At 41.3% G+C, this 12,743-nt stretch overlaps 1 pseudogene; it reads right to left on the reverse strand.

The window, feature by feature from the left end:
* Nucleotides 1-6,977: 6,977 nt before the first annotated feature.
* Nucleotides 6,978-10,645, reverse strand: LOC128850227 (uncharacterized; annotated as a pseudogene).
* Nucleotides 10,646-12,743: the final 2,098 nt, after the last annotated feature.

The raw sequence follows: 12,743 nt of genomic DNA on the forward strand, positions 1-12,743 counted from the left end.
ATGGGGGTGTTGGTTGACAGCCAAATGAATGAGTCAGCAGTGTGCTCAGGTGGCTAAGAAGGCCAATAGCATCTTGGCTTGTATCAGAAACAGCGTGGCTAGCAGGAACAGGGAAGTGATTCTGTTCCTGTACTCGGCAACGGTGAGGCCACACTTCAAATCCTGTGTTCAGTTTTGGGCCCCTGGAGTGTGTTCAGAGAAGGGCAATGAAGCTAGTGAAGGGGCTGGAGAACAAGTCTTACGAGGAATGGCTGAGGGAACTGGGGTTGTTTAGCCTAGAGGAGAGGAGGCTGAGGGGAGACCTTATCACTGTCTACAACTACCTGAAAGGAGGTTGTAGGGAGGTGGGTGTTGGTCTCTTCTCCCAAGTGATAGGACGAGAGGGAATGGACTCAAGCTGTGCCAGGGGAGGTTCAGATTGGACATTAGGGAAAACTTCTTCACTGAAAGTGTTATCAGGCCCTGGGACAGGCTGCCCAGGGAGGTGGCTGAGTCACCATCCCTGGAGGTGTTTAAAAGAAAAGCAGATAAAGTTCTTTGGGATATGATTTAGTAGTGGACAGGTATGGTTGGAGTTGATGATCTCAAAGGTCTTTTCCAACCTAGGGATTCTATGATTCTATGGAAAGTATCACTACAGACTTTAAGAAAAATAATCAAAAAAATTTAATATGTTTTGAGAATTACATACTGTGAGGGAAATAAAGGTAACAATACCAACTGGAAAACAAGGACAATACATGGATGAGTGTCTTTGACCAAGAACAAAGAAAAGAAAGCAAAAACGTGGCTTCAGATTATCCTTAGTCAATAGCCATGCCCATGGCATAACTGTTCTTTTTCAGCAGTCTGTCTCTACCATCTCTTACAGACAAAAATGACCACTGTCCGTGGAAAAATCAAATCACATTCTGAGGTGCAACAACAGATTAAAAAAAGCAAAACTCTCTTCCACCAACATAACCTCCAAAATTATTATTTTTAATATAAAATTAGAAACTGTGGGTTTGCCTGGGAAAAAAAAATCTTTTCAGAATGTTTACAAAATATTGCAATAAAGTGTCATAGGTTTTTCTATCCTTTAAATCTCAGAAAGCATAGTTGTGGAGCTTACAATCTTGCTAAAACAGAAAAGTAGGAAACATATTCTACGAGAATAGCTTAGAGAGCTAACTTCACAACTAGAGAGTATGAGTGGTCAGTACAGTTAACTTATTGAAGAAAAGATTTAGGTTGGATTACATAAAGCACGTGCACATGATGAGCAAAAGCAGACGGAAGGGGTGTTGGGAATGCTCGCTGCAACTCGTGCTGTTCATTGATAAAGGCCTTGGAAGCTGATAAGGGGAGCTAGCTTGCAGAAGTTTACTGATAACGGGGGATTGGAATGCGTGCCCTAGCAGAAAGCTGGCTGCATCTTGTTCAGTAGTCTCAGAAGGACACAGTTCAAGGAGAAAAAATTCATCCTGAGGAAGGCTGTTGATTTCATCCCTGAGACCACCAGGAGGCACTGCGCAGGTGCAAGACTGGAGAGATCCTTCCAGAACTAATTATAATATGAAGCGGGAAAAGTTATGAATATGTAGTAGGCGCTTATAACTATGCATGTCTTTACACTATAAGTAGCTGTTTGTTAAGTTATATGGTGTGCAAGCTAGGAGGAGAACCCCCTTGCACCCTAGCGCTGGAAATAAACATACCTGCTTTATAACTCATTTTTGGGTTATAGGGTTTGAATTCCGCAGAACACACACCACTGTTGCCATAACAACACTAGAATTGTGATTTCTCATAATATTTTTATATGGGATAAAATATTAAAGCATTGTCTCCACCTATATCCACAAAATCCAATTTTGTTGATATATTTAATTTCACTCAAGGAAATTATAAAAATAATTTAAATAAAATGCACAGCTGACATTGTAAATTACTGACACAAGAAAATATTTAGATCAAAGCTGTAATATGCATTTGGGGAAATACCTGAAACTAAGGGGTCCTTCAACTCATGGTGTAAGACCAAACCAAAAATCTGGAGGCCAAAATCAGCATTTAAAAATATTATCATTCTCCAAAATTTTTGCTCCAATTTTGCAAGAAGTTATTGGGTACATAAATACATATAGGAATTCAATGCATAAAATTCTATTGTTTATTTTATGCTAGAAGTCAAAATATTGCAGTGGTTCCTTATAATTCTATAGTCTCCTAGAAAAAAAAAAGAAGTTATTTTATATTGGATGTTAATTTTTGTTAAAAATTTAATAAAATACCATTACCCTTTCAGGCACAAGCTCAAGCCTTTAAGCATTATCTCCTGGAAAAGCAGATCCAAGCATGAAACAATCTGTGAAGGACTGATAATTCAAATATTTTTAGATCAGATAATTATAATGCGTTATTGGGGTTGAAGGATAGGAGGCTGTAGAGGAAAGAGGACAAAAGCATACAGTGCACCAGTAGAATTTTACCAAGATAGTTAGGAACAAACCAAGTTAAAAATAAAAGGAAATTAAGAAAAATAAGCAAACAATTAAACAAAACAAACATAAAATCAGGATCTGCACTGTTTAATTAAATTATTTATTTCTGGTATGATAATTTCAAGTGTTTTAAAAGAACCTCCCAAGCTACCAAAACATGGACCTTCTCCGTAATGAGTACTTCAGAAATGATATGTATCTAAGAGGAAAGAAAGAGTTGAAAGAAATATCCTAAAAGTATTTAGTAACTGAAGCAATTTTTGCGTTACCCTCATTAATTACAACAGCGTTTGGATCGTAAAACAGCTAATTCAGTTTAAGATTAAAATACAGTCAGTATGTGTAACTAAAGAGAGAGACGAAAGAAAGACATGCATGCAGCAGACAGACATGTAAAATTACAGAGATCAGCAACAATTTTTATGTTTTGAGGTAAGGGTATTCTTTGTCTCATCATCCAGCACTAAAACCCCTCATTAGCCATTTCCTCAGTCATTAATAAATAAAAATACACTGTCCTCTTTACAGCAAAAATATGGAAGCAAGTGTTACGGTGCCGAACACGTAAGTGACATGTCTGGCTTTAGATAAAGCTCTACATTACCGTTTTCTCTTCCTCTTCGCTCAGGGATGCACTGGCGTGAGGGGAGAAATTTTTTCTAGAAAAAATTGAAAATAGGTTGAGTATCATCCACAAGATTAAATAAAGCGCTGGAAGGAAAACAACGGTAAAAGGTTAGTATTTTATCAATAAAGATAGCGTGCACCACCTAGTGTCTGACCACACACCAGAAAAGGCTACACACTTTAAATAAATATTTATTTACTGTGAAACAGTAGAGTAAAAAGCATTTGGAAAACTTTTAACTCTATTCAGTATTGGACTACTTGGTGTAAGTTTATGATATAAAACCACATTTTTACAGTTAAAACTGCTTATCCCTACTCTAGTCACTTGAGCAGTTTAACTAAGATGCTTCCGTCATCCTCTATAAAATTAAACTATTCAAGCATTCATACATTTGTAAAGTAGCACTCTCAGGTCAGCCCTGTCATATTTATACAGCTGTACTTTATTATTTCACCCATACTTTTTGCCTATCCACTTTCAATTGTGGTATTTTAATGCCATATTAAACACTAATGGTCTGAAAAGGCATTCAACTACAGCTTCAGCCTTTTCTCCTCTCGCATCTCAAAGCATCTTCAACATAGCTGGGACAGCTTCTATGAAAATATCTAACACAGGTTTTCACATGCTATGAGGCCTCACTTCCCAGAAGCTGCAAGCAGAGATTCAGTATCCTGAACTACTTTAAGAGGTTTTTTTTTCCCAAAGCCTCCAAGATATACCCTTCGCTTATTTCTTCCCATTTTGTTTTTCTGACAGTAATACCGGATGGGTTGTTTCTGGCAGATGTCCTTTCCAGAACATTGCTATAAAAAAATAACACTAGTTTTAGTTGTTAAAGAAAAAAAATAAAAGAGAAATAAAAATAATGAGAAAAATGCTTCTACATGACAAAATGCTCACCACCAGCAGACCTGTCCAAGATGATGCCATGAAAAGTCAGACTCAATAATCAATGCCAATTTGATTATTAAGTAAAGTATTCTTTAATGTGACGTCGGGCATGCAGGAGATAGCTCCACGTAATGTGCGTGCAATGACCAGTACAATTCACAAAGGCTACATACAGTCAAAGCATACATATTCATCACTTTTCCTGGAACAGGTGTGTCTATTATAATCAGTTCCCGGAATTTATTTACATAAGTTTCCTCCCTTTGGCGCATGCGCTCTGCCCTCTGGGGGTCTTCTTCAGGGGTCTCTGGATGAAGTCCGTAGATCTTCCTCACAGTTGAACTTCCTTCTTGTGCATGCTCTTAGATTCCTTGGGCACCTCTTCAAGGTCGCATCTGGTCCTAGCTGGCTCTTCTTTCTCTTCTCATTGCGCTAGTCCTTGTCATCTGGCTTAATTAGATACAGTCACATTCTTTCCCATTCTTTCTAACTGCAGCCTTGTTAAAATTCTTTATTTAAGCATAACTATCCAGGCATAGGCTAGCTAAAAGTTATTATTCAAGCTAATCCTACATTTTAGTTCTAAAATCACAAAAGCTATACGTAATATTCAAATATATAATAGCTTAGCAACTTATAACAAATCATTTCTTCCTTCAAAGAAAATAAAGATCAACTGCTTTTGTTTCTTAAAAGGTTTTTAAATGTATTTTTCTACTTCAGATTTTAATTTTTAATAGTTTCCAAGAACAGTGAAAATTAGATGAGCAAAATTCAAGTGGAAAAAATACTTTGTCTTTCATATCACTAGTCAATGTCTGCCATTTGTCAATCATGTTTCCAAAAATAAGGTCTCTGCTAAGAACAGTCTCTTTGCTGTATATACATATACATATAATTTTCATTTCAGCTACTGAATCTACAATAATTTGAATAACAAGTGTTTGTGTAATCGATTACAATTAACACATTTTTAGTGTCAGATCCAAGTGTGATTTGCCTGGGCCACATTGACAGTTATGCAAGGACAAAGTTCTATGATTTGTCCAGCCTGCTAGGCCCCATGTTAGCAGTGTCACTGATCAATCTGCCCGGACCGGACCGGCAGTATTGCAAGGGCAAATTGATTTGTCCAGCCTGCTAGGTCCTTATAGGCAGTATCACTAGCAAACCCCTCTAATCCCTTAAAGCCAACTAGTAAAGTTTCTAGAGACTTATATATGTACACACAAACCAATTTTATTATAACAATTTGTGACAGCATTAAAGGTTCAGTGGTGGCTGGTGATAAGATAGTGTCTGTGAAAATATGTCTTGAGTGATATACAGTAAAAAGCAGTACGCAGTTAAACCCCAAGCATAGACACTAAGCACCACTACCACTGAGCACTGAACATTATGTTATGGGACAGAAAAGATTAAAGGATTGCTGCATCTCCTTCCTGACTTTCAAATATTTCCTGACCCTAACAGGAAAGAGAATCACACGTGATTACATATACTGTCTTACAAGCATCCTCTTCAGTTTAGTGTCATATTGCTCCACCTATTATTCAAAAAATCCCCTTGCTCTGCTGCTCAGATGTGAATGCTGCATTTAACACACTCCCCCCAAAAACAGATACCACTCAACTAGATTACAAGACATAAGGGTGGTAGAGTGGTAGAATAGGGCTTTCATAAACATACATCCTAACTTTACGGACTCCTTCACTTGTCCAAATCATAGAATAGAATCATTAAAGTTGGAAAAGACCTTTAAGCTCGTTGAGTCCAACCATAAACCTAACACTGCCAAGTCTACCACTAAACCATGTCCCTAAGCACCACATCTACATGTCTTTTAAACACCTCCAGGAATGGGGACTCAACTACTTCCCTGGGCAGCATGTTCCAGTGCTTGACAACTCTTTTAGTTAAGTGATATTTCCTAATATCCAGTCTAAGTCTCCCCTGGCACAACTTGAGGCTGTTTCCTCTCATCCTTGTAAGGGTCCAAGTACTAAGAGACGAGACAGAGACATTGTTGGTTGATAGAATGGATAATTTCATTTATTAATGCGCATGGAAAGCTGTCCGGACAGGGTCGACCCCGAACTAGCTTTGCTGAATTGTATTTATACTCAGGCAGTTACATGTTAGTCTATACAGAGTTTTACAAGCAAGATCGTAATCAGTTGGTTTGCATAATTTATGTCCGTTTGTAACAATTCAACAATTTACTCAGGCAAACAGTTTCTAGTCCCCCCTTCCCTATCTTACCTATAGGTACACATAGTTGCCATAGTTCTTGGTGCCCACAGTTCTGCCCAGTGCTTACTTATATTTTAGGTTTTATTCTTTGCCTGGTGATTTATGCTTCGCTTTGTTTTAACTTTAGCTGTTTAGGCCCTAACACTCCCCCCTTTTTCTTGAACATGAATGAAATCTTTGATTCTAATTCATTTGAGTCTAGGGGCTCGTAATGAGTGCTCAGGACGAGCATTTTTACTGCAGTGATTCGATTCTGTACAAATCTGAGAAAAGCATTTATAAGACAAGGTAAAACTGAATATCCTGGAGGGCTATTTCTAAGTGGGGTTCCCTGCACCCAGCAAGGCGAGCCCCTGGAGAGAAATGGTAATTTCCCGGATCATTGATGGTACGGATTCCCTGTTCTGTGCCTAAACCTGCATTAATATTACTTATCAGTTCGCACAGATCTAGGCTGAAAACAGGCTGCCCTGTTGTATTAGTTTCGGCTAAGGTTCGGCCAGTCTGAGTATCAGTTAGGGTCCTTTTTTCATTTATAGGTTGGTAGGAGTTCCCTTTTATATCTGAAATTGTTATAAATATTACAACAATCAATAATATTAGGTTTAGGTTTTTACCCTTCTGAGTTTTAACTTCAGTCCATAATTGTCGGATGAGTCTTGCACTGGTTCCCACGTTGATGTCTGCGCATCTTCCATTGTTGCTTTCTTGACTCATTTCTTTGCCACTATATTTGCTGTTTCATGTCTCATGGGAAATGCTTCTACCCAGCCCGAAAAGGTATCTATAAATACTAGTAAATACCTATACCCGAATTTCCCTGGTTTCATTTCTGTAAAATCTGCTTCCCAATATATTCCTGGTTCTTTACCTCGTTGTCTTTTCCCCAGTTTCATTGGCTTTGAGTTAACATTTACTACCTGGCATTGTGGACACCTATTTACGATATCAGTTATGAGTTGTTTTAGTTTCAACACCTGGTATCGGCTACCAATTAATTCCTTAAGTTTCTGAGTTTGTAAATGTGTGCCCTGGTATATTTGGTTTATTATTTTTTTCCCTAATCTGTGTGGGAGGATAATTTTTCCCGTGTCTGTCCTTGCCCAAGCCTCTATGCAATTTTTATCATTCCATTTATTTACATAAACTAGGTCTTCTGCGGTATATTCTGGTTTTTTCAGGTAACTCCGGCTCAGGTACCGTAATTAGCATCTGTACGGTGTCAGTTTCTCGTGCAGCTTGCTTGGCAGTTTTATCTGCAAGTCGGTTCCCTATGGCAACTTCGTCAATGCCTTTCTGGTGCCCAGGGCAGTGTATTACTGCCACTTGTTTGGGTTCCCAAATGGCTTGCAGGAGGGACAGTATTTTGTTTTTGATTCCTTTTCCCTCCGCTGTCAACAGTCCTCGTTCTTTATAGATAGCGCCATGTACGTGTACAGTGGCAAAGGCATATCTACTGTCCATGTATATGTTTGCTGTTTTCCCTTTTGCTATGTGTAAAGCCTTGGTAAGAGCAAGGAGTTCAGCCTTTTGTGCTGATGTGCCTTGTGGTAAGGCCGCTTTCCAGATTATTTGTGTGTTAGTTACTACTGCTGCTCCCGCATATCTTTTCCCATTATCGACGTAACTGCTGCCGTCTGTAAACAAGATCATTTCAGCATGCAGGAGTGGGGTATCCTTGAGATCTGGTCGTACCCCAGTGATCTGAGTGAGGATTTCCTTACAGTCATGAGGCTGTTCATCTAGTTCCTCAGGCAGGAGGGTAACTGGATTCAGGATGGCCGGTGGTTTAAATGTGACCTTTGGTTCATTTAGGAGAAGTGCCTGGTAGCCGGTGAGTCTCGCGTTGGTGATCCACTTGTCCGGTGGAGTGCGGAGTAGACTTTCTATGGCATGGGTTGTTGTGAGGACAAGATCTTGTCCCAGTGTCAACTTGCTTGCATCTTTGACCAGCTGGGCTGTGGCTGCAATTATTCGGAGGCAAGGAGGAAATCCCGTCGCCACTGCATCTAATTTTTTTTGCTGAAATAGGCTACCGGCCTCTGCCATGGTCCTAGTTTTTGGGTTAGAACCCCTTTGGCTACTCCTGCTTTTTTGTCTACATAGAGATGGAAGGGTTTAGTGATGTCGGGGATAGGTAGGGCAGGGGCGCTGAGTAGGTGCAGACTACAGTTCTCAGAAAGATTTCTCCACCTCCGGGGTCCAGTTGATAGATGCAGGACTGCCTTTAATCAGATCATATAGAGGCTGAGCTATCTCTGCAAATCGGGGTATCCAAAGCCTACAGTATCCTACAGTTCCGAGAAATTCTCTTATGTGCTTTACAGTGGTTGGCTGAGGATATTGGGTTATTACCTTTTTCCGTGACTCCGATAGGGTACAGACCCCTTCATGCAGATCAAATCCCAGATAGGTAGCATGGTTCTGGCATATCTGGGCCTTTTTCACTGAGACTCTATAGCCTTTATCTTGTAGCGTCCGTAACAGATTTTTAGTACCACACAGGCAGGATTCGAAAGTTTCGGCAGCAACAAGCAGGTCATCTACATATTGTAGTAGAGTGGTCTCGGGGTTCTGTGTCCTATAGTCCCGCAAGTCTTCGTGGAGCGCCTCGTTGAAGATGGTGGGTGAATTTTTGAACCCCTGGGGGAGTCTGGTCCATGTAAGTTGTCCCTGGAATCCTTCTTGGGGATCTACCCATTCGAAAGCAAATAATGGCTGTGACTGTTTCGTGAGTGGGATACAAAAGAAGGCATCCTTCAAGTCCAGAACAGTGTATACGATCCATTTCGGTCCCAATAATGAAAGAAGTGTATACGGATTTGGGACTGTCGGGTGGATATCCTCGACTCGCTTATTTACTTCTCGCAAGTCCTGGACCGGTCGATAGTCACCCATCTCTGATTTCTTAACTGGTAACAGGGGGGTATTCCAGGGTGACTGGCATGGTGTTAGGATGCCGTATTGCCTGAGGTGGTTGATATGTTTCCTAATTCCTTCTTTTGCTGTCCAGGGAACAGGGTACTGTCGGACCCGTGCTGGAGTCGTGTTAGTTTTCAGGTGGACTATTACTGGTGGCCGATTTATGGCTAAGCCGGGTGGCTTCCCTTCTGTCCATACGTCTGGGAACTCTGTTAGGAGGTCTTGTAACAGACCGTCGGGTGGTCGGTACTCAGGCTCATAGATCATGTATTCATCCGCAGCCGAGACTAACATTTGTACTACGGGTTGTCCCATAGTGACAGTCAGGTTGCTTTCTGAAAACTGGATTCCTGCTTTTAGTTTATGAAGGAGATCTCTCCCCAGGAGGTTATATGGGGCATGAATGTTCTTCTGTTCCATTAGCCCCTTGTACCCATATCTTCTTATTGGGTAATTTCCCTAGGGGCTTTATTAGCGACGAAAATTGAGCCCCCGTATCTGCGATAAAGTCTATAGGTTTCCCCTCCACCTCAGTAGTCACCCGAGGCTCAGGGAGGGGCTCTGAGCCACGGCCCCATCAGTCTTTGGTTGTCAGGGCCAGGGTCTTTTTCTTGGGGCAATCCTTGATCCAGTGTCCCTTTGCCTTGTAATAGGCACACTGATCTTGGTCCAACTGGACAGTCCGCCCTGGTTTCCTCGGCCGGTCCCTCCATGCTGTCATTGTGTTCGTCTGTCTCTCTGTCTCGTGTAGGGTTAAAATTTTGACTATCCTTTTTGTCTGCCTGTCTTCTTCTAAGTCCCTGTTGTTATAAACCTTTTCTGCTATCCCTACTAACTCAGTTAGATTTTTCCCCTCAAACCCTTCTATTTTCTGCAATTTCCATCTAATATCAGGGGCTGATTGGCTAGCAAAAGCCATGTTAATTGCTCTCTGGTTTTCAGGTGCTTCTGGGTTTATAGGACTATATGTTTTATACGCCTCTAAAAGCCTCTCTAAGAAGGCTGCTGGGGATTCATTTTTCCCTTGCATTACTGCACTAATTTTGGACAAATTGATAGGTTTTCAGGCTGCGGCACCAAGTCCGCCTAACAGAATCTGGCGGTAGAAACGTAGACTCTCCCTACCTTCTGCCGTGTTTGGGTTCCAGTCCAGTGGTTCCTTAGGACAGAGCTCCTCCAGTTGATGGACATCCAGCTGTCGTCCTGTCCTCTCGGCCGCCTCCTTATGGGTTTCTCTTAAAATAGGGTCTCTTTCCTCCCCAGTAAAGAGAGCCATTAACAATTGCTGAATATCAACCCAAGTGGGCTGATGTGTGAGAAAAACAGTTTTGAGAAGCCTAATGAGGTCTTGCAGGCTTTCCGAAAAGGGTTTGTGTTGTTGTTTCCAATTATAAACGCCTGAAGATGAAAATGGGGCATAAACCATATATGGAGGTCCTCTGCCTTCCGGTGGTGCCATCTCTCTAAGTGGCAACATTGGCACCGAAGGGGCTGCAAGCTGGTCTGACTCAATAGGTTTCTCTTTAGGTAAAGATGGATACAGTCCTGATGACGATGGGCCAGGTTCCGATTGGGATGCTGGCTCATGGTCATTCTGGAAGTTATAGACTGACCCAGAATGTGTCTTGGGGGGACTTAAGAGTTCCTCTTGTTCCTGATTATTCCTCTGATTTTGATTTGAATAAGGAGGGGGTGGGTCAGTTTCCCCCTCTGAAGGGCTTTGCTTCTATTTTTCTTTTCTCCCTTTTCGGTGGAGCTTGCCTCAAGGGGAGGGAGACAGTTTGATTAGCGGGAGGTAGGTGAGGTTTTAACCATGAAGGTGGTTCTTCTACCAAGTACCGCCACGCTATAATATAAGAGATTTGGTCCGGATGGTTATTGAATGTTTTCTCTTGGGTTGAGTAAATTTGGGCAAGGGCGAACGTCCCTTCAGGTGGCCAGCCTGTCTGGAACGTTGGCCACTCAAGTTGGCAAAACATTTTTAATTTCCCTACGTACACCGTGTCTCCCGATAATGCAGCCCGCGCCTGGTAATCCATAAAATGTTGCATGACTAATTCTAGCAGCATAACTGCCTTTTTACTTTTACTCTGACCCATTTCAAAAATTATAAGACAGCACAATAAAATTAAACAACCGACAAATAAACTATATTCAATAATCCAAGGATCGTGACGCGTACAACAAAGACAGGCATGCAGGTTCGAAACCGACAAAAACCAGAACAAACTCAGAGCGGGAGGCGGTCGGGATTTATCCGTGCCATCCTCCCTCAGGGAGCGGTGGGGCGTCCCCGCACCAACTCCAGCTCGGGGAAGCAATACTGCGTCCAGTTTCTTCCCTTTGAGCCAACAGATGGAGCTCCACAGAAACAGACAGATACAGACTTACTCACCTCCTCGAGGATATTCTTTTCTTTTATCAGGACCTTTGTTTCACTGTTAGTCTCCCGGACGAGCCCCTAAATGTAAGGGTCCAAGTACTAAGAGACGAGACAGAGTCGTTGTTGGTTGATAGAATGGATAATTTCGTTTATTAATGCGCATGGAAAGCTGTCCGGACAGGGTCGACCCCGAACTAGCTTTGCTGAGTTGTATTTATACTCAGGCAGTTACATGTTAGTCTATACAGAGTTTTACAAGCAAGATCGTAATCAGTTGGTTTGCATAATTTATGTCCGTTTGTAACAATTCAGCAATTTACTCAGGCAAACAGTTTCTAGTCCCTCCTTCCTTATCTTATCTATAGGTACACATAGTTGCCATAGTTCTTGGTGCCCACAGTTCTGCCCAGTGCTTAGTTATTTTTTAAGCTTTATTCTTTGCCTGGTGATCTATGCTTCGCTTTGTTTTAACTTTAGCTGTTTAGGCCCTAACAGTCCTATCACTTGCCACTTGGGAGAAGAGACCAACACCCACCTCGCTACAACCTCCTTTCAAGTAGTCCTGGAGAGCAATAAGGTCTCCCTTCAGCCTCCTTTTCTCCAGGCACAGCAACCCCAGTTCCCTCAGCCGCTCCTCATAACACTTGTGCTCCAGACCCTTGCATCAGAACATTTCACTGCAATGAAAAGTTTCAGTTTAACTACTTGTTTTGTCTCACAGATGCTAGTCCATTTTTCTCCAGCATGTGAACTGCAAATGTGGAAACAGAAGCTTACTACCTTCTTTTCTTTTTATCTTTGCAGTTAGATGCAATGCATTGCATTAAGCACTGCATAAGCACTTCAGGGGATCTCTACTCTGGGAAACTTAATAATGGACAGACCAGACAGACACATAGAGGCAAAACCATTTCTCCAGTACTGAACAGCTGGTCCGTGGCAGAGCCAGAACAGAACCTGCATCTTCTAGGTTCTGTCTCTATATAGTAAAAAAGAAAACACTTCCAAGTACATGAAGATTAAATTCTAAACAATATATTAGTTTAAAAAGTAAACTACTTTCCTAAATTAGTGAGAAATGAACAGCATAGAATCTTACTGCGGTACTTACTTGAGCTTGTGAAATAAATGATACAATGCATAAGATTTTTCTTATTGTGTCTAAAATTTATGA

The sequence above is a fragment of the Cuculus canorus genome, chromosome W (assembly GCF_017976375.1).
Source record: "Cuculus canorus isolate bCucCan1 chromosome W, bCucCan1.pri, whole genome shotgun sequence".
Lineage (NCBI taxonomy): Eukaryota > Metazoa > Chordata > Aves > Cuculiformes > Cuculidae > Cuculus > Cuculus canorus.